Source organism: Balearica regulorum, chromosome 2 (assembly GCF_011004875.1).
Source record: "Balearica regulorum gibbericeps isolate bBalReg1 chromosome 2, bBalReg1.pri, whole genome shotgun sequence".
NCBI lineage: Eukaryota > Metazoa > Chordata > Aves > Gruiformes > Gruidae > Balearica > Balearica regulorum.
The window spans coordinates 102124837-102146504 of record NC_046185.1 but is presented as its reverse complement, the minus strand read 5'-3'; the positions used below and the strand labels follow the sequence as shown (position 1 = coordinate 102146504).

Sequence of the window (21668 nt, the reverse complement as noted above, 5' to 3'; positions counted from 1 at the left end):
GGATTGCCACCTTCTCTTTAGGAAGTCTCTCACAGATATTAGGGAGAAGAAAGTAATACTGGAGACTCTCCATGGAGAGCGTGTTGGGATACAAACATCACCCCACACTGCAAAAGGCAGGTCTGCCAGCTGCTATAGTGGCCTGTCTCTGGAGCTCCTCCCTGGAGGGATTCAGAGTCACTCCGTTTAATTGTATGGATTCAGCTTTGCTTCCAACAACGCACTCAGAACAGAAGGAAGCACAAATATGAGCAAAGCTTCAATTTTTCTGTTTTCTCAAGCACTTTATATATCTAGTGTCAATAAAGACATGTCAGTTACACAGCAGACGCATGCACCTACAATCTTCAAGACACATCGTATCTCTTCCATGTTGGATTTAAAGCAGAATAAAACATTGTCGCAGTGGAAACAAGTATTGGAATCAATCAAATCAGATATAAACGTTACCTATATGCTGACTATATTTAACCAGGCTGAGGGCCCCCCTGTAACAGCCCAACCCTACAGCATGCCAAACAAGCCTTGGCACGGGCCCAGCCTCACAGGTCTACATTTCTTGGCTGAATGAAATTCAACACGCACTTGTGTTAAGAGGATAGAGAGGACCTAAGAAGCAGGGTTAAATGGCTGCAGTGTCCGGATACATAACTAAAGACTCGGTTTACTCAGTCCCAAGTGGCAATGTAACAACTTCTAAACACCGTCAGCAATGTGCTGGCAATACCTGCTCCCAGCAGCTCCCTACAGGCATCCCGTGAGGACCAGCCAAGCCTCACAGCTCCTCTTGTGGAAGATGGACAACAGGTAATTAAGCAAGGTAACCATAGGATTTCAAAATGCAAGCTCCCACCCTCATTACACTCATGGAATGCAGGTATGGTCTTGTCTCAATATGTCATTTATACATTTCAATAATTGGTTCGTGACATTTCTGTTCTTTTCAAAAGCAGTTGGTCAGGGACTGTGTTAAGTGGCCTCATGACTATGGCAGTAAGTTCTTGCAAGTAGGAATTTTTGTATAATCCACTTCAGAAAAAGAAGTCCCATTTTGCACCCAGAAACATTAGCCCAAACTATCCAGGAAAGCAAATGCCATCTTTTCATCACCAGGTATAGTTCCCAGACAGAAAACCAAAAAAACGCTCAAAAAAGTGATATAATGAGAAAGCAATTTAAAAAAAAAAAAAATCAACCCAAACTCAAGAGCTATGGTCCAGCTCCGGCAAAAGTTGTCTTCCACTTTTCTGCCCCAGCCCGAAAAATTTACTTTACAAACAGAAATGTTTGTTGAAAGTGTCTTGCCTCAGTTAGCAGGTATCTTTTGCAGTTATTCACAGGCAGTTTTTACAGCATCATTTATACCATTGACCTTGGCCTGAAAAAAAAAAAAAAAATAGACCATATCCATCCAAGTAGGCTATAAACTGTGCTAACCAACTTTACAACTTTCAAATCCTGTTAGGCTTACTTACACAGTTTAAAGCCCCTCTAAGGAATTTATCCCCATGAATATACTTGTGCAATGCGTGGAAGATGCAAGGATTTGTCTTGAGAAGCATTTGGTTCTTCAGTCACCTTTCAAGTTCCTTAAATGTCAGTTTAGCAATGTGACATCCAAAGAAGAGTAAAATCAAAATCCTGGTATTTTAGCAACAATAAATTCAGGAATTACACTGACAATTACATTGACAATATACTGTTTTCTCAAGCCTATTAATTGACTAAATATGTGAACACCACAATAGTCTGATGTGTTTACAGAAATTCCTTAGACATACTGAATACTGAGTAGGAAGATTATATAAATGGACATAAGATTTCAACTGAATTTAATATGGTGAGCTCTGCTTTCACATCACATCCCTACAAAAAAAAACCCTATTCAAGGTCTATCGTTCCACAAGTACGTACAGTAAATGTGATTTTAAAAACAAACAAACAAACCAACCCAACAAAAACCCAACCAAACAAGAAAAACCCACCAAAAAACCCCAACCATAAAACTGTTGGACGCCCTTTCTAAAGAAAGCTAAATTACCCTGATTTTACTGGGGATGGGAAGGGGGAATTCTCATGGTATCTCACTAAAGATAGCAGAGCTGAGCTTAATAAACTATCTTCATTTTAAGCTCTTTTTAGAAGAGCTAATAACTTCAAAACTGATATAAGAATAACCCAGTCCACCTCTGAAGTCAGCAGTTCCAAACACATGTATGCACCTTATTAAGTGTGAGTCCTGGTTTAATTATGCCCAATTGGATCTTATTTAGTTTTAATGTTGGACAACTAATCCTGTTGTGGTGGGAGTACTTTTGTAGCAGGTGATCCTTTTTCTATTTTCTAAACATTCTGGATCATTAAGTAAATGTAAATTACACAATCATAAATAGCAGAAAGGAACAAAAAGTCAGTAACAGGATAAACATACACCAGAGCAGAAATTAAATCTAGGCAGTTCTATACTTCAAATGTAAATAGGCAGTGAAGCGATTATTCAAATAGCTGTAAGTATAAGCTTTCTGTTATTGGTATCATGCTACAGTTATCATAGATACCATTACCGGAATTATATTGCGTATCATGGAATTCATATGCATAGGCATATTTATCATTTCCTGATGAAACTCCCAAAGGTGGCAAACAGAAAATAATAGGAGTTTGTAACACATCAACAATTCATAAAGAGAAAATAGTGTGTTAAGTTCACATATCAATTAAACTATAAGACTAGCAAACATGCTACACACAAAATATAGTTTGAAAAGAGTATGCTAAGCACCTCGCATTGCTCTGATTTTTACAGCCATTGTCGCTAGGGAAAAGAACTGAGGCAGTTTTCCACGGTTACCTGGGATGGATACTTAACAGACAATTCCTATTACAATACACACTTTGTATCGCTAATCAACTTGGAAAGTTAACTCAGGACAAGGTAATGTGAAGCAGGGGTGTCGCAAACGACCCTTTTCCAAGAGAAGCTGCAGACTGAGGAGAAAAAGCATCCTGGCTTGCCCGCATGAACTTCCAAGGAGCTGGCACTTTGTGTAGACTTCCCCTTCTTGTAGAGTTCGACACAAGTTTACTCTGATTTACTACGCTTCTTTTGCAGTAATAGGCTTAATGCTTACCACTCAGGACATTTAAGTCTGTTTACAAACACAACGAATTACACTGAAATGCATTTTTTTTAATTATTTTGACATAAAATAAGTACGTTTCTATTGTCTGTCTTTGAACAAGAGGAGTATGTGGCTTGCAGACCACTCTGGTGGCGGTGTATTGCTGTGCCAGGTGACATGTCAACAGAACATTATACAAGGAATAACAGAATTCCACATTGACACAAAAATTTTGGGCTGCCAAACAAATATTAGAACAATGGCAAGAGTCAGGGTAACAGGTTACTGTATCCCAATCCCACGGAGGAGCACTATAATTTATCAAAGTCATAATAAGAGATAATGGCAAGAGACTTTGCTAAAGACATTGAAATTGCAAGTAAAGCATGACTTTGTAACATAAAATGCAACTAACAAATTGCAGAAAATCCCATCAACAGTTTCCAGATCACTTTAGTTGATAAACGAACTTCAGACAAAAACTGTGGGATTTAATTTAATGCAGGAATTATTTACTTAAATTCTCTTGTATAGATAAATCAGCCTTTTCAGAAAGATCTTCCTTAGCTTAAAACACATGTAAAAACAACATGCAAAATTTCTTTCTAATCTGTAGCTTTGATCAAAGATCAAGTAGTGGGGCTGCTGCTGAGGTGGTACGCCTTTAAATCTTTGGTGCTGATGTAAAAGTATGCGCTTGCCAGGCTGATGTTTTTAATAATTGTCAGCACAGTGTCATTTGACTTATATACATCTTAATGAGAAATTACTAAAACAGGAACTCTGCTTCTGCTTCTTAATCTGTTGTACTCGCATCAAAGCCAGACCCCATATAAACAGGAAACTGGAATCAGTCCGATAATGTATTACTCACAGGATTGAAGATTTAAAGGAGACTGGACAGACAAACAGAACTACAGCCCCTTTTGCCTTTTTGCTTATAAAACAGTCATCCCCCAGCAGATCATGGTCCTCCATGAAGCCAAAAACTATAAAATTCCCCAGGATAGCCTGATAAAGTTAAATAGCTGTATCTAAAATCAAGTCTGAGCCACACTAAACTATACGCAAGGTTTCAGCCTTGTTGAAAGATTAAAGCTACTCAATTTCATCGAGTTTAATTTTCATACCTGTCATCCAACATCATGCATTTGCTTTTGAAAACAATCTCTGGCCTTCTTGCTGTCCAGTAAGGTCATTGCAAAACTAGTGTCTGCAAACAACTAGTAAGGGTGACCAAGAAAGTAATCTTGTAAGCACTTGTCGCACATTTTTTTTTTAATTTGCTAATATGAACAGTTGCAAATTGTTTTTAGAAACAACTAACACTTCAGTTGTGGCTTGAAAAAAAGCCTACAGGAAAACACTGTGCAAGACAGAGCACAATGCCCTCAGTTTCTAAACGACTCAATGTTATTTGGCCTATTGGACTGCCAACAGTGCAATGTGTACCTGTCATTAATATCTAAAATAATCTTCCAGAGTACTAAGGGAATTCACTTGAAAGTGCCAGTGAAGATACCAGGGATTCATTACTATAATGAATAGGACAAATACTGGAAAAGACAGAAGAGAGAGTAAATTCTGCAAACCCCATGCTGGGGACCACCAGGGGCAGAGACACAACAGAGACATGTGTGCTGGAACTCCAGTCCTTAGGTCTTCCCTCCAGGTCACTGGGTCTTGACTTCTAAGGACACCAACATCCAACTCAAACAGGAAGGAAAAAAAAAAACACACCCCAAACCTAAAACATAACACTTTCCTTGTGTAAGATAAAGTTTATGGTATAAATAAGTAATAATCCATAGCATTGTTAATAGGGCTTTGCAGCTACTGACATGTGAATTTCAAAAGATTACAGATATTTTGCTGTTGTGACTGAGATTAAGGGGGCACCTAACCAGGCGGTAATATCTTTCACCAACCGACAGTCATGTTAGAGTATAAAACCCAAACAAATGAGCTTTGGGCCACACAAAAACTTTCCCCAAAGTATCAAACAGTGAACTATATGGATATGGTGTGCAGATTGTCAAGAAGTGAGATTTTATTTGCTTTACATCACAGTGAGATTTTTCAATTGCTCTGCAACTGTTTCTCCCTGTTTCAGTTCATTAATCTGCAGTTTAAAAATAATGAAGAGTGAGGCAAGGTCTTTAATTTTAACTGAAAGCTGAGAAGAAATACACTGGTTAGATATTTAACTTAGAGCTCCTAGGTGTCTACATAGGTGTACCACATTCAGTTTATGTTAAAGTTAAGATTGTTTTTCCACTCTTCATTTACTACAGTGTATTTTAATCTGTTTATAAATTTTGCATTTTACAAGCATCTTCACAAATTGCTCAAGTTTTATCTGCTCAATGAACTAATATATATATAATTTTAAATTACAGGCTTCATTCAGCTGTGCATCTTGACACAAGCTTAAGTATGCATTAAGCATGTGTTAAAACCCATCCTTACTCAAGGCAGTGCTTGAATTCCACAAAAACCATGCTTGCCTTTCCTGATTATAATACCAACATGGCCTACAACAAGTAAATAACAGTGCTGCCAACAGAAGGTGAAATTTTTTTTTTTTTTTTTAAATGCTAGTTCTAGAAGGTCTAATGACCCAGGAGTCTCAAGCCCACCTTCCTTTATAGCAAAGGTGGAATGGGTACAAGTTTATACCCAGCATAAACCGTGCACTCACAGCCCCAGTCAGCACAAGATCAGCTGATAAAGGATGTTCCTTCCAACCAATAAAACACATTTTGGCAATGAAATTTAGTAGGAAGCCACATTATCCTCTCTAACTCTACTCCAAATTAAATGAGAGCTGCTACTTTACATATTTATGCTATTTGGTCAGACACAGAGTACTGCTTACATACAGCTCTGGCTGTAGGTTGCAGTACACATCACAGGCTGGAAACAAAACTGAGGAAGACAAGGGTTCCTCCAACCATCTCCATCCACCTCCAACTATCTTTATCAGAACACTGATTTGTCTTTTGCTGCCTTTTTGCAGTAAGACACATTGGTCCAGCCTTAATTCCGGTGTTCCCAGACTTCCATGGGTTGCATTGCTCAAAGGTTTTAGGATGAGTCTCAATAATGCAAGATAAAATAATCTCAAGACATATTCAATTGTATGACAGAGGAGTGTGGCAAGAAACTCTATTTTGTGTCTTAAGCACATACAAAATGTTTCCTCGGTATTTTACTGGAACATTTGTTTTAATAACACTATTTCAAAATGTGTGTAAAAAAAGAAGTAGAAATGTATTCCTTAATCCTGCCAATACAACAATAAAAATAAAGAAATAAGTCAAGCCTGGTTATCGAGAACAGATTGGGAGAGAATGGAATATTTGATGGACAACTTATCTGAAGGTTTAAGAATATTACATAGGTTACAGTATTATTTTCTCTTGCTGTGACACTTACACACATATGTATCCTGCATTTTCTCAGAGTACTGACCAGCCACTTGGTACTTGGGTTCAGCTCAAATTACTGGATCTCCTCCCAGACCACAACAGTATCTCAGACATATGGGTAAAGTTATCATTGACTCATATATCATTTGGTTTTGCTCCTACAAGATTTCATGTATATTGTTCAATGGAAAACCCCTAAGTACTTCCACTTCACAATTTCTGTAATTTCCTCCAGTCACAGCAGGCTACAGTAAGTCTTTTACTTACTCACTGCTTGTTACATTTGTATCTCATTTCTTTTCTCTCCTAATATTAGCTAATTAACTCAGCATGACAGAAAAGCCAAAAACATTTTAACTGACTAAAATATCTTAATTATCCAGTGTAACAGGTTATCTGTGTGAAAGAACTCTTCTTCAGCCCTACAAATCAGAATTTTTCTATTGTCATGTATCTCCTATGAATCCCTTCCTACTTGAGGGATCTGGAAAGGGAGATGGCTATTCAAAAGATGGTCTTCTAGGACCAGAGCAGGATGTGATTTTCATTGTTAACAAAAGTCATGTCAGTAATGCTCTATGAGCAACAAGTGTATTCAAGTAGTGTTCTCTAGGGGAAAAAAGAGATTTATTTTTTTTCCTTCAGCTGCTCTTGTTTCGTTATTACTGCTATTCAATAAAAATGCATTTGCACTGGTATTGATCAAAATATCACAATTTTCAGATCTAAACATACATTATATTTTGATTTGTAAAGGGCTACCAGCATTACATACACTGTACTAGGCAGGATTCCTTCTTTTCAGTATATCAAATATTATAAATTGACAACAGTTACAAAACACCCCTCAGGACTTAAGGTATTTTACTGCGAAGATACAGCTCTCAGAAGCATAGTCAGCCCTTGGGAAGAACCAGTGTCATCATCTGCTTAATTTTTTCTCTTAATGTCTACCTTGTATCCCCACGTAATTGTAGAGGCCTTTAAGTAGCATTAAAAAAAACAGGGAGGGGGACAGAAATATCCTCTGTGAGAAATTAATTCCAGGTTGAAGTAGCAGTATTTTATACCAATGTAAAATTGCCACAAAATACTGAAGAATACATTATTACCACATCAATTTTGGTAAGAATACAAAATCTGTGTGCAGTATGTATAGTAGTATGCTGTTCCACAATAAATATAATGCACGCCCTAGGTATGTATAATTAATGAAAACAGACTGCACGCTGTGAACAGTAGTTACCAAGATACAATAAGCGCAGAACAATTTTCCAGGAAAATTTTATAACAGTATCTTTTGCAAGCAAATTCATTTTTTGATTTAAGCCTCAGTCGCTACATTTACAGCAGTAATTCACCTGCATAAGTCTCAGTTTTATGTCTTTCCACTTACCAACACAGCTCTGAAAGAACAGACTCAGTTCTTCTGGTTGACACATGGGGAACGAAATTATTCATTAGAGTATGAATCATAAAAAAAGACAGGTTGATGTGCCAGTGGCAGGCTAAGCATCCAAGGACAGAGTTAAAGGTCTTCCCTTATTTGTACACAAGTCAATGTGCAATAGTGCCATAGGCTTTGTCTAGACTAAGATTTAAAAGTGAGCTGTTGACATGTCCTAGCTAACACATAAGCTAAAACTTTTTTATGGTCGTACATATATACTTCAATGCATCTTAAGCTGATCAAAATGTAGCATGGTGGAAAATGAATCTTGATCGAGATGAGAAGATGTACACTAGGTGATGCAAACCAGAATTCTAAAATGTATTAGTCAGAACTCAATAGCTAAAGGTTTTTTCTGTGTCCACCTTCAAGTTGTCAGCTAGAAAAAGCTATGGGGGAGAAAGTTAAATTAAGTACTATTTATGCAAATGATCAGCTAGAATACCCAATTTTATTTACATCGAAGTTAAAGCAATGAGGCATTACCCCATGCCATGTTAACTTAAGCTACAATGCTCCCATTATCTCTAAAATAATTCTATCCAGAAAGAACAATAGGGGGAAAAAACATCCCTTCAATCCTATATTAGAAGTTAAAGTCAGTCATGAAAATCAACAAAACTTTTTCCACAGTTTGATAACTCTTTTAAAAAAGTCAAATCTGAAGTATTATGAATGAAGTAACTTCTTTGGCCTGTGACCTATACTCTTAGAAAGCCAAAGGAACCATTTAAAAATACTAAATCACCACGTATTAACCATATTTCACTTTCCTATATTAAAATCACAACAATGAGCTTATTTGGATAACAATGACCTGTGCTCTATAAATTTCCTGTCCAATAATGGTACATGGATGGGTACTACTTGCATGACAGTTAAGCCATAATGAGCAAAATAATGTGGTGCACACATAAGAACACAGAGCAGAGTTAAATCCAGGTGTAATAAAAAGCTAAGCTAAAATGATTTGACAAACAATGGCTTTATGTTCATTACTGTTGGTTTCTGTAGAGCATTAGTTATCCAACCAATCCAAAAAGAATTCATAGAATCACAGAATGGTTAGCGTTGGAAGGGACCTCAAAGATCATCTAGTTCCAACCCCCCTGCCATGGGCAGGGACACCCTCCACTAGACCACGTTGCCCAAAGCCCCATCCAACCTGGCCTTAAACACTTCCAGGGAGGGGGCATCCACAACCTCTTTGGGCAACCTGTTCCAGTGCCTCATCACTCTGACAGGAAAGAATTTCTTTCTAAAATCCAATCTAAATCTACCTTCTTTTAGCTGAAACCCATTACCCCTTGTCCTGTCACTACACTCCCTGATAAACAGTCCCTCACCATCTTTCCTGTAGGCCCCTTCAGGTACTGGAAGGCTGCAATAAGGTCTCCCCAGAGCCTTCTCTTCTCCAGGCTGAACAATCCCAACTCTCTCAGCCTGTCCTCATAGGAGAGGTGCTCCAGCCCTCTGATCAGCTTCATGGCCCTCCTCTGGACTCGCTCCAACAGCTCGATTGTCAATTGTTTTCTGTTACACACGCATACACATACATATGTGTGTGTGTATATATATGTATCTCAAAACACTGGCTTTAAAAACAAGAAAAATGTTACCAGCAACCAGACATCTTTAAAATTGTGGCTGAATTTCCACCTCTTATTGATGCAGCTGTGTTATTTACTTATGGCCTCCAAGTCTATTAAACAAGCATTTTAAGCAGTTGCATTGCTAGTATATACCCTTGGAGTGAGACATTCCTTTACAGTGACACAGGCAGTAGTGGGACAATTAAAAAGTGGAGTACTTCTGTCAAGAAAAGAGCCTTTTTGGTGGCACATGAGTTGCAAAGAAATGCTAACGTGTTCTTCAGTTCTGACACAGCAAACAAACAAGCACAAATAATTCTTCATGTCTGGAAGTGAAAAGGAATGGAACGCCATTTCCTGGGTGGGAAGGCATATTTATTATTTCAATATGGAATTTATTCTGGATGATGGATGTAGATCAAGAGGAGAAAAATCAATAGAGCCTTGCATGTATTCAGTTTGAACAATGTGGATTTCACTCTGAGCAAGGACAGAAAAGTGAAAAAACCTGGATTTTTTTAAATATTTTGAATAACAGTAACAAGTTATTATGGGTTTTACTCACTGAAGTTAACCAATTAACTAGAGGATGTCATAAACCAGACTGAGGATGGGAAAACATATAGTAAGGCAACTTCCCTTCTGTAAATAACCTTTATTCATTCATCTTTTATTCATTCATTTTATAACATGACCTGCAGTCAGTACAAGTTTACTAGCAGGATGCATTAAGGAAAAGCTAAATACATCCTGTTTCCTAGTCACCGTCCAGAACTTTACCTTTTCCCTATAAAGAATGAGATCATGAAAACTCATAAGGCTTATGAGATTCCCCTTCCAAATTCAGAACAGTAAAAATCTGCCTTTCTTATTGGCTTATATGTAGCATATTTTCTTTTGCTAAGGCTCTGGTCAACAAATACTATGCTTCTTCCAGGGAAAGACCAATGCAACTTGTCTCCTTGAGAGCTACTGCTATGTTCCTTGGAATACTCAGAACATCGGTAGAAAAATGTCAAGGGGGAAACCTTGCCTAAACCTAGGCCAGGCAGCAAAACTCCCCAGGGAAAAATCATGTTTATTAAGTCACTCCTCTTGTTCAGTAAAGGTTAGCAAGCATTTCAACGAATTTTCTCTTGGGTCAAATAAAGCTGAAAAGGGAGTGGATGTGATACCACCTGACAGGCCTTGATTTTTAGCCGGAAGCTACAGTACTATTTTGGACTCTCAGGTTCTGGATCTTGGTTTATAATAATAAAACAAGATCTCCATCCTTATTTTACAAAACAAACTAAGGACAGTTATTTTATTCCCAGAATATGACAGAAGTTTTTTATTCGATGTCCCATCAACTATGTGTGAATCTAGAGCAATCTGGCAATAACAAATGTTTAATCACAACAGCTGCAACTGTGGGATACTACAGAAAATTGTTTCTGCTGAAGCTTTAAAAGAATCAAAACCTCTGCTTATTTTCTTTCAGCCTTGTGGAAGTGCATTCCTGTGAGATGCTCACTGTGTTCCTCTTCAGGAAAATAAATCCACTGTATTTACTGAGAGATGCATTCTGCAGATGATCTAGCATCTCATTAAGATGATTTTACCCCATGTTGTTCTGGCATGCAGGTTCTCACAAACAACATTTTCAATACTCTGCTCTTCGGATCTCATTACAATCTTAAACTAGGTCACCTGGAATGACGATATGGTACAGAAACAAACAGATTAGATCCAACTTCTCCCTTTCTTAAGTACCTGATACTTAGAGACATTTTCCCTGCAAAGGAAAGTGTAAGAACAAACAACAAATGTTTTAGACGGCCCTTTACCAATATCTGGTTCCTCAAATCAAGCTCAGATTGATCATGAGTGACAGCAACTGCCAATCAAGGGCTGTTTGATGGGTCTTGCAACACCAAACATCTCATTTCTAGCAGATCGGGACATGGATCTGCACCTCACTGGAGCCGAGGCTGGAATGGCTCCAGCACACAAGCCATCTCTGCACCCCGAAACGGGGAAGCTCCACGTCAGGGCTGAGGTAATTCCTGTTGGGGCGGCAGGCAGCAAGACCTATTCTTAGCACATACTAGCTGACATTTGGTAAAACCGTAACAAAGACAAGGGAGTTTGTGAATACTTTGCCAAGAGGCCAAGAGCCATATCATCCTGATAACTCATATTACAACTATAGCTTACCTCATGTTAGTTACTGCACCTTCGCTAAGATGTAGGAAAAAATAGATTCATTGTCTGGTGAAGACAAGGCAGCCGAAAATTAATGATAAGATGAACTCGCTGTGACATTGGCCATAATTAATTTTATGAATAAACAGAGAAACAACCTAACATTTCAAGGGACATGAAGCTAAAGTTAATGTTCAACTTCTGACCAATCCGTGAAAATGCAACCTCTTAACAGTTGGCATCTTGAAAAAATATGGGGTTTGATATTGTTTTGGTATTTTGCTTTCTAAAACACACCAAAAAATACTTTAAATGGACAGCTGTTATCCCCAAAGGAATTTATTTTGTCTGTCTCACTCTTGCTACTCAGGCAAACCTTCAGGGAGGGAGAGAGGGCCAGGAAGAAAAAGATAAAGGAAAAAACAACTAGAAGCAAAGTAAGCAATAAAATATTGAACCTCTAATCAAGGACTACAGAAGAAAATTCCTAAATATGAAATTAAATTAGTGTCTGACACTGTTGGAATCATCAGCACAACTTATTTTTTAAGTTCAGGTTCTGATACTCGGTCCTCAAATAAAAAACTAACCAGCTTGAATTCCCTGGACTCCACCTGTTCTAATAGTTGCAAAACACAAACCATTTTCTTTATAACTTCTGCTGAGTTCAGTAGTTCAAAAAGTCTCATTATTGCAGCAGATAAGACAGAATTATGACTCTGGGCTTGACATAGTGGAGTGCGTCCTTACACACTGTCACAGACATCACAGGATGCACCAGAGATTTCTTCGTCAAGGAGAAATAATGAGCTGTCCTGGGTCCACAGTGTCTTTTATAGCCTCCCAGATGTTTGCATTTATTTATTTATTTATTGCACTTAAAACACTCCCAAACCTGAATCAACTAAGTAGTGAAAAATAAACCTTTATCAGCATAAACCTGATGAAGATCAAAATACCAAGACTGCTGACAGGGCAAGGTAATGGAAATAATCTGTTTATTCAGCATTCTGTTTTGATAATGTGGGATACACTCTGATTCCTTCTTCCACAATTCCCTCCTCATTAACATCCTGTCCAGTTTGCCGGAGGCCATGACGTATTCTCCGATAATAGTTTTGGCATATGTTTCCTAAGGAAAGGCCCAACCACCCTTCTGTTGAGCGGATGTCGATTGCGTTAATGCTGAAGATGCATATGCACCGCCTCCTGCTGGGTCTGAGCCTCAGCGTTCACGTGACCTGTCACTATCACTTAATACCAACCACCCCAAAATCACGCACAGCTACTACACATTTTCTCTGTAAGTTAGCAATGTATGTATGTGTGTGTCTATGCATAGATATACACACACACTAGGCGTGCACTTGAAGCACACAGCAGAAATGGACTGTATATTATGGTGAAAAGAAGTCACTATCACCCCCTGAAATCTTAAAGCAAGGGCAAAAAAATATGTCAGGGAAAAGGCAAGCTCTTTCACTCCCATCATTACTGACCTCATGTACAGTAGCTAGTGTTAACATGCGCTTAAGGCTTCTTCTTCCCTTCCCACCCCCCCCCCACCCCCCAAGAGATATGCACAAGTAACATGGGTGTCATTTTAATGTAAAACTGTAACAAAGTCTTCCGCAGTGCTAAGACAAAATGAGTTCCCAAATGCATGAAATGCACCGTTTGGAGTGCTGATCTTTAATGAACAGGGTAACTGGAGAAAAACAGCCAGACATTCCTGGTTGGCCACTTCGACATCAGTAAATTAAACAGTGCCAAGGAGCAGTCCCAGACAGTAGACTTTGTCTCTGCAGTTCAGTTATTGGACTAGTTCTGGCACAGGTTTGGCACAGGCTTGCCAGCACTCTCCCTGGCACCACAGGGGAAAAACACAGCCCAGGAATAAATCCCATAAGGCAGTTTAGATGTGGACATCATCTTTTGGAGAGTAAGAATTGTATGATATGGACATGGGCTGTCCATAACCTCAGTGCCAGAGGATACTCCCAGGCACATTTAACTTCTTCGTACAGACGTGGCCCTTCTGTTCACCAGCCTTTCTGATTTAATATAGGTACCAGATCTCTCTCGAACATGGAATAAAATCATATTATCATTATTTCCAACTAGAATTTCACAACTTTCCCTACTGGGTGAAACAGTCTATGTCTTAGCTTCATCACACTGTGATGAACATCCAACCAGACAATATGCAGAAAAGCAAGAATTTTCCATATCCAATACATTCCTCATCCAACATTCCAACAGCAAAACTGACCCCGGAAGCAACACATAGAGGAATACAAAGGCACTAAATGCATGGTACCAAGTCTATGTCCTCATTTAAAAGTAATTATGGATAGATAAGCATATACTCAATACATGCAATTTAAACACCTCAGCACTCACAACATTGTAGAAACTTCTGAGTTGTTGTTCATACTTATGTAGGGACAGGTAATGGACTTCTGCAGCACCTGAAATCCCACTGGGGACAAGGAAGATTAATTTTTGAGGTCCTAAAGCAGCATCCAGAGGATGGAATTCCCAGCTGCTTTCATGCTGGGATTGGGGTTTCTGGCAAACCTTCACCCATAGTGCACATTTTCACTGATGACACCCAGGTGAGGAGAAGCTGGAATTTTACTGCGCTATCATGTCTCCCATGTGCTGCTGAAACAGAAGACGCAGCAAGTTGGAGACCGAAATTAAAAGCTGACAAAGAGCAGCCTAGACTTTATTTTCTAAAGGTAAGCAAAAGGAGTGAAAAATGGGTGGTGAAATATGTTTCAGGATTTCACATTTTTCCAAGTAGAAAAAAAACCAGTACAATTTCTCACAGAAATCCAACTCTACTATCTACAATCTAACTACTCTGTGCCTGTGAGCCTTCAAATCCATAACTTTGAATTCTCATCTCCAATAAATACATGTATATCGTTTGCACAGGCCAAAAAAGGAGGTGACTTCACTGTCTCCTTCCCAAATTCTTCCTAAAGAGTTGCATATCTTCAGATTCTCTCATTAAAGCAATTAAACAACTCAATAGGGCAACAGATACTAGCTAGTAAAGGTGCCAATATTGACATTGCTTCCCAATCAGCATCCTAACCTGTGTTTACAATGATTTAGCATAGCATCAATACTACACCACAGCCAAGATACACAATTATCTCTCTGTTGTTCCTTTCTGCACCCACTCATCCTCCTTTTCTCTCCTTGTCCTTCACATGACAGGTGAATTTGCATCGCAAAATTTATTTTGAGAAAGACAGGGCAAGGGCTGTAATCTGGTATAAAACCTTCTTAGAAAAACAAGTGGGTTGGACATTTCTTTCTAGTACTATCCTTCTGAAGATTGCAGGGTGCTGAGGACTGCTGATTTTGGTTTGTTTTTCCTAAAGCCGTATTTCATATAATCCCACATTTGGCAACACCCTTGTGAACTGCTGACTTTTCTTTAAAATAGCCATAGATTATCCCCAAAAGTGAAGCCCCTTTCACAGTGAAAATGAAAAAAAACCAAACCTATAAGTAGAGCATCTATGTATAAATTCTAGACCAAAGCAAAACTTATTTCAAAATGTGCCACTCACAAAACTACATGTAGTTTAAAGTACAATATTTACCTGCTTTTTGCAATAGTGGACTGTAAGGAATTATAATTGGGAAATACATTGTAGATACAATATGTGCTGAGAAGCCAACAAGGTAGAAATATTACAACAAATTAGCTGCAAATCATGCTAAAGATCTGGCCTCCTTCCTCCTTCATGCATGTTGCAACATCTCTAAGGTGGTACAGAAAACCCAACGCAGAAAGCCAGGCATAAGAAATGTCAGTCACCAACGTCTGTTTTGGTTACATTTCCCATCACCAAGCAGACAGGAAACGTTCTCAGGCTCACAAAGAGGCAAACAGAAGCCAGAGCTAAAAGTAGACTTTTTTTTGGTTTTTTTCCACCTCCCCTCCCTGCACACTATTACTCTGAAAGAACGGAACCCATATGGGGATTGGGTTATTATTCAGCTACTTACTGCCTTCAGGTGGCTCCAAATTAAAAAGAAAGATTGTCAGCAGATGTACCCATCTACTCTACCTCTTCTTCATATGGCATGCTACAACATTATTACATCTACGCCCATCAGCACGCTCTAGACAAAGAGCCAGTATTTCACTATCCAACCTGCCCTCCTCCCCCCCTCCCTTTCAGGAACTCACAGGTCAGTAGCAGAGTTAAAAATAATTAAATAAATTTAAAAAATAATTCTGGGCTTCATCACCACAATTTTTTTTTTTTTTTTTTTTAAAAGAAGTGATCCAAAGGAGTTTCAGATTTATTTTTTAAGCTGCTGCACCTGGAATGCAGCAGTTGTGGCATGGATGCCTCCCCAAGAGCTCTCATCTCCCACATCACCTGTCTCTGCTGTAACCATTGCAGTACCATGCCTGTCTTGTCCCCGGCGTCATGAAATGCACTCTCCCTTCCATGGGTCTTAACGTCCCACTAATCTTAAAGGAATTTTCAAAGGAAGCAGCCACTAAAATAAACAACTGTTCCAGATTTTTAAGTTTTAATTACATTAGCCCAGTATCTTCTTTTTCACACTTAAGACTGTAGGTGGAATTACTGCTCAGGGAGCAGGTTGTCACTAGCAGCAAATTGCTAACGTGAACAAATAGGCACATGCAGTAAACACGCTGAATTCATAATGATTAGTACTCTCTCCCATTTTGCTTTTTATTTGTGGATAGCTGGACAGCAAGAGAAAGAGCTGTTGTTTGTAAACAAAGTTTTCGTATCAGGTATATGCACAGAAAGCCACCACAGACCTCTTCAAATATATTTATATATACGCTAAATATATATATGTCTTCATAACCTTGAAGGCTGATTTGTAACTACTGTGATTTGCAACAGCAGTAAAATAAATGTAAAAACAACAAGGCAAAATACATCCAGAACACTAACTTCAGCACATCTCAGTTTAAGCATTCCTCTTTCTCTCATACAAACATAGAGAGATTCATCACCAAATAACTGGTATGACTGAAAACTAGAAACATAGCTGAAGTTTCAGAAGAATTTTCCCCTATATGTATATTTGAATTATTTGACATTTTCTTAATACAAATAATGAAAATTGTTTTCTACCTTCTATTTTTTCTAGCTGTGCCTTAGTGGAAACACTTCAGAATATTTTTTTCCTCTCTACTGTAAGAACAAAGTTCTTTGTGCAAAAAGAAAGAAAAGTAGTAAAGATTATATCAGATGTTGTTCATTACAGAATATAATCAGAACTATGCTACAGGGAAGTGAAGCTGAAGGTTAAATCTGGGAATGCAGCAGGAGAACCTTTCAGCTGTGAATATTGAGGCAGCTTCCTCTTGCATTACTACTCTTCTGTTATTTTTGCAGCTGCTAGCAAACTTTCCAGAATTTGCTGCTGAACACAAACTAGAGAAGGCTTCAGAAATACTAAAATACTATTTTTAACTATATGAAAAACAACTTAAGTACAAAAAAATCATGTCGATGTTATTTCTAAGATGGACTGGTTGTTCTTATCCATTCAAATCAACTTTGAAACATTCTCCTCCAGGCTCTATTATCCAGTCCCCAATGTTGAAGCATCCTTAAAAATCACTCAGTACAATTGAAGAAGGCCCACATTCTCCAGCAGAAGTGTCCTTATACTAATAAGGGCTCTGAATTGATTCGGAAGGCACTATCCAAGTCAACACGCACTTTACAGTACCACAGGCTTATAGTTCATGGCAGTATTACATGAGATCAGACGAGGCCCCAGCAATGCACATATGCACTCAGGTTTCCCCACATGCGTGCATGCATTCAGATACCTTTATTCTAAAATCCTCTTAGAGGACTTCAATTCATTTAAAAGGCTTGTTGAGATTTTCTGGTTTTCAATACACTTCAATCTCCCTAGTGATTATAATCAGCCCCAAAACCCACAGCAATGCCTGTAGCATTACTAAATCCCACACTCCAACTGCAAGCTTTTTATCCTAACATGAAGGAAAAAGAACAGGTACCTAGTCTGGGTTGGAAATTTTCGAGACAATTTTCAAACCTATTTTAATGCTAACAAGATATGAATACATGTCTATATATCTGCATGTTAATACTGTGACTTCAGTTTACAGGAATGTACTTCTAATATTCTATTTTAAACTCATAAAAGTACATTCTTATTGCTATACTCCTAATCTATCTTTGGACAGCATTTCCTTTCTAAACTGTCTTTGCCATTAAAATTAAACTGCAACATGCCTGCCTAAGTTTTTAGGGACACAGGGACAACCATTTATTTGTGCATACACTTTTATAGCACACACTCCTCAAAGTAAGACTGAAAAAGAAAAGGCAGCATGCTTCAATTTCATCGTACCATTATTTACTAATTAATAAAATGCTCCCTCTGGATGCAAATTTGCAGCAATTTTGCACTTTAAACAAAAAGTACTACTACAGTATAAACTGAACACTTCTACACAAAGATAAAGAAAAGCTGCATTTTATGCCCCAATATGAAATGCAACTATTAACATCATCACCATGTTCAGTTCAGTGAACACTAGCTGTCTTGGATCTTTGGTGCACCACAGCCTCCCAAATCTCTTGTTGAGATTGCTCGGGTCCTACACTTTTAAATGAATGGACTGTAGAACAGATAATTGGGTGCAGGAGGTGATGGTAGAACAGATTTGGGTGCAGGAGGTCTCGTACTGCTGAGTAGGAGGAGCGGTCATCCTGTTGCATTTCTGGACCTACACAGTCCTGCAGTACAACTAGAGGTGTAGAGATACTATTATGTTCTGTTCCTAAAGCATCTGTTTGCTACAGTACTGAGGCTGAGAGAACCACAGATATTGCAGAGTCATCATTGGATGTGGCCTTTCAAGGTCACCTTGCCCACCCCACTACTCCAGTGAGCAGCACTACAATGATCTTGAGCTGACCGTTGCATAGTCTAGGTCCTCCCCCCTAAAAAAATTCTGTCGAGGACATGCTGCCTACCCTACCTTCCTCCCGGCTGCAACACAGCCCCAGTATCAGGGGATTAGATGAGCTGCTCTGAATTTCATGAGCCTCACGAGGGGAGGGGCAGCCATCCAGGAATGGTTGGCTCTTGAGCCTCTCAGGAAAGTGGTGAGTGGTCGGGGGACCAAAGACCCTACCCAATCTCTCAGTCATTTTCTCTGGCTGACAATATGCAATATTCCAATAAATCCATCTTCTGCAGGACAAGACAATCACCTGAAGAGCTAAAATCTAAATGCAACGCTCAGGTCACAAGCGGAGCTGAGATATCTAGGTAATATCAGAGGCACAATTACCCATGGAGAGGAAGCAGCCAGAAAGAGGATGATAAGTAACAACAATTTGCTTATATAACAACAGGGGACAAAGAGCTGTATATCTTGAGCAAAAATAACATCTCGCTTCTTCCAAGAAATTGAACTATAATCTCAGCTGACAAAATATGAACTTCAAAGTATTATTTTCGCAAGAGGAATAATCTTACTGCCATCATTGCTTCTGTGCTGTATCCGCCTAGCTTTCTGGTTGCTCCGGCTGGCTGTTCAGAGATGCTCAGGCAGACCCTGTTCGAGCAGGGACAGGACTGGACTCTGGTGGCAAAACCTGTGTGAAATACAGGTCTGTGTTCATCTTCTCCTGTGGAAGTAACAGAATTAATTATTGACCTGCTCATGGCCTTTGAACCTCAAGGGTTATGATCTGAACGAGAATACACCCTGTCACTGAAGTTCACTGAAGTGCAGATGCTGAAACTATAAGGCTAATTCCCTTCCTTAAAGGGAATCAAAACACCCTGATGGCAATGGTGAACATTAAAGCCAGCTTTGGTTTCATAGTCAGAAGCCCTTGGGAAAAACAGAGGTCACATTTGTCAGGTCACTCTTTGCTCTCCAAATACTGCTTTCCTCCTTTCTTTCTTTATGTTTTCGTTAACACTATCAAGGCCTGACAAATATTTTTCTTTTTTTTTTTTTTTCTTCCCCCTCTCTCCCTACCCCCCTTCGGTTCTCCCAACATCTGTACCAGCCTGTTCCACCCTCACTGTGTGAAAACCTGATTAGGAGAAGAGCTCATCTGTATGATAAAGTAGCAACACAGCTGGTAAAGCCAAGCATGCTGTGACCGCTCTGTAACCATCGCATGGTGGTTCTCCTGTGCTTCAGCATCAATGCAATGCTGGAAAGCAGTTCCTACAGCTTAAAATAGGGCCACTATCCTTGTGGCTCCAGAGTGTGAAACAAGCCCAGACCAGCTTCTATAGGAAAGGCCAAAAGCATAACACTGAAGCAGCTGGTCTAGAAGTTTGTTTTCGAGAGAGGCTATTGGCAGAAAAGAAAAACAAAGCGTTGGGGGAAGAGGAAACTTCTCCCTACAGGAAGATTCTTCTCAACGGGTTGGTTGGTGGTGAGTTCACATCCCAAAGCAGGCTCAGATCCCTTTCACAGAAGTCACACCAACAAAAAGTTATGTAACCTAGCTGAAGATGGTCTCATTATCTATGTAAACTAACACTCACGGCAATATTCAATTATATACTTGCTAAGTCATAACCCTTCATCACCAAGCAAAACAGTGTTTCAAAGCTGGAAGTATCTTACAGGAATCAGAATTGCTCTTCTACACCTAAGAACTGTGCACAGCAGAACTGAAGTCGCCTCCTTTCCCGGGTCTAGGCACCTATCTCTTATTATCTGTAGGTGAAATGGAGCAGCAGGAACACTGTTGGCATGGCAATATAAGGGGAATTTTTTCCCAGCTAGGCCCCTACCCTGTAATTTTTACATGTCTCTGAATACATTGAATTGGGAAGGCTTCAATATTTTAAGGGATGAAAAGCTGTTGTTTTTTTTTCTTTAGAGAGGATGTCTATAATGATTAACAACATTCTTTCTTAAAATCTTGCTTTCTCTTGCCTACATGTAAAGATAAAATAATTGGATAAGCCATTTCATTTAAAAGTTAAATTTATGAGTTTCCTCATACATGTGTTCATGAGCAAGGTTTGGAGTGCAACTGGAAGGATGGTACACGTGCATCCTGTCCCCAAGGCACTGAGGGAGTAGAGTGCTACAGGCAGATTGAAAGATACCCTAAACTCCATTTTTGGTGATATTAAACTTGTGAAACCCCACCCACTCCCACATGGTGGAGATGTCACTCAACTATCCAAAAGCATGCCTGGGACTGGAGGTACCTACCATCTCAGTGCTCCTTGGATCTCCTCTTCTGCCCACTGGTGATGTCCCAAGAATAACTTGTTCCAATATACTCCATTTAGCAAAATAAATGCTATGTACACAGATATCCTATTGGAAGCCCCAGCAGCTGACACCAAATTTGTCTTTCATATGTACTTATAAAACCCAGAGCCACTTTACTGAATTCCCAGGGGCAAATGAAGCCAGTGATGCACTTCCACCCTTGTCTGGGCACAGGGGTACAGAGTTTGTACCTCACACTCCATAACAGAGGTGGTCCAAGCAGAGAGGACTTGGAAAAAGCCAACAGCTCCACTTGAGGAAGCACAGAGTATTTTCACTTTATATAGTAAATTTATTTACAGCTAGGTGCTGGTATATTACAAACCGAGACACCAAAATAAAGAGGGTTGTCTAGGGTGAGTGTGTGTTTATTCTGGGTTCATCTTTCAAGGAAAGAAAACAAGGTGCAGTATCAGTGCTTTAAAAAAAGCAAAAACCAAACAAAACCAAACCACACCCAACACAAAATGGACGTGAAAGCAGTAGCTTTGCAAGAACTTTTCACCACAGCACAGCATCTGTCTGTGCTTCAAGAACCCTCCAATCCTTGGGTCATGACTGATC

The 21668-nt window shown here is 39.1% G+C and overlaps 1 long non-coding RNA gene across 7 annotated transcripts in view; it reads right to left on the bottom strand.

Moving 5' to 3' along the window:
* Positions 1–21668, bottom strand: part of LOC142600477 (uncharacterized) — a 288877-nt gene that overhangs the window by 51995 nt on the left and 215214 nt on the right. For all 7 annotated transcript variants that reach the window (XR_012833980.1, XR_012833977.1, XR_012833975.1 and 4 more), the window contains one exon: positions 19328–19479. This is a non-coding gene — a long non-coding RNA (uncharacterized LOC142600477). The remainder of the gene's footprint in view (positions 1–19327; positions 19480–21668) is intronic.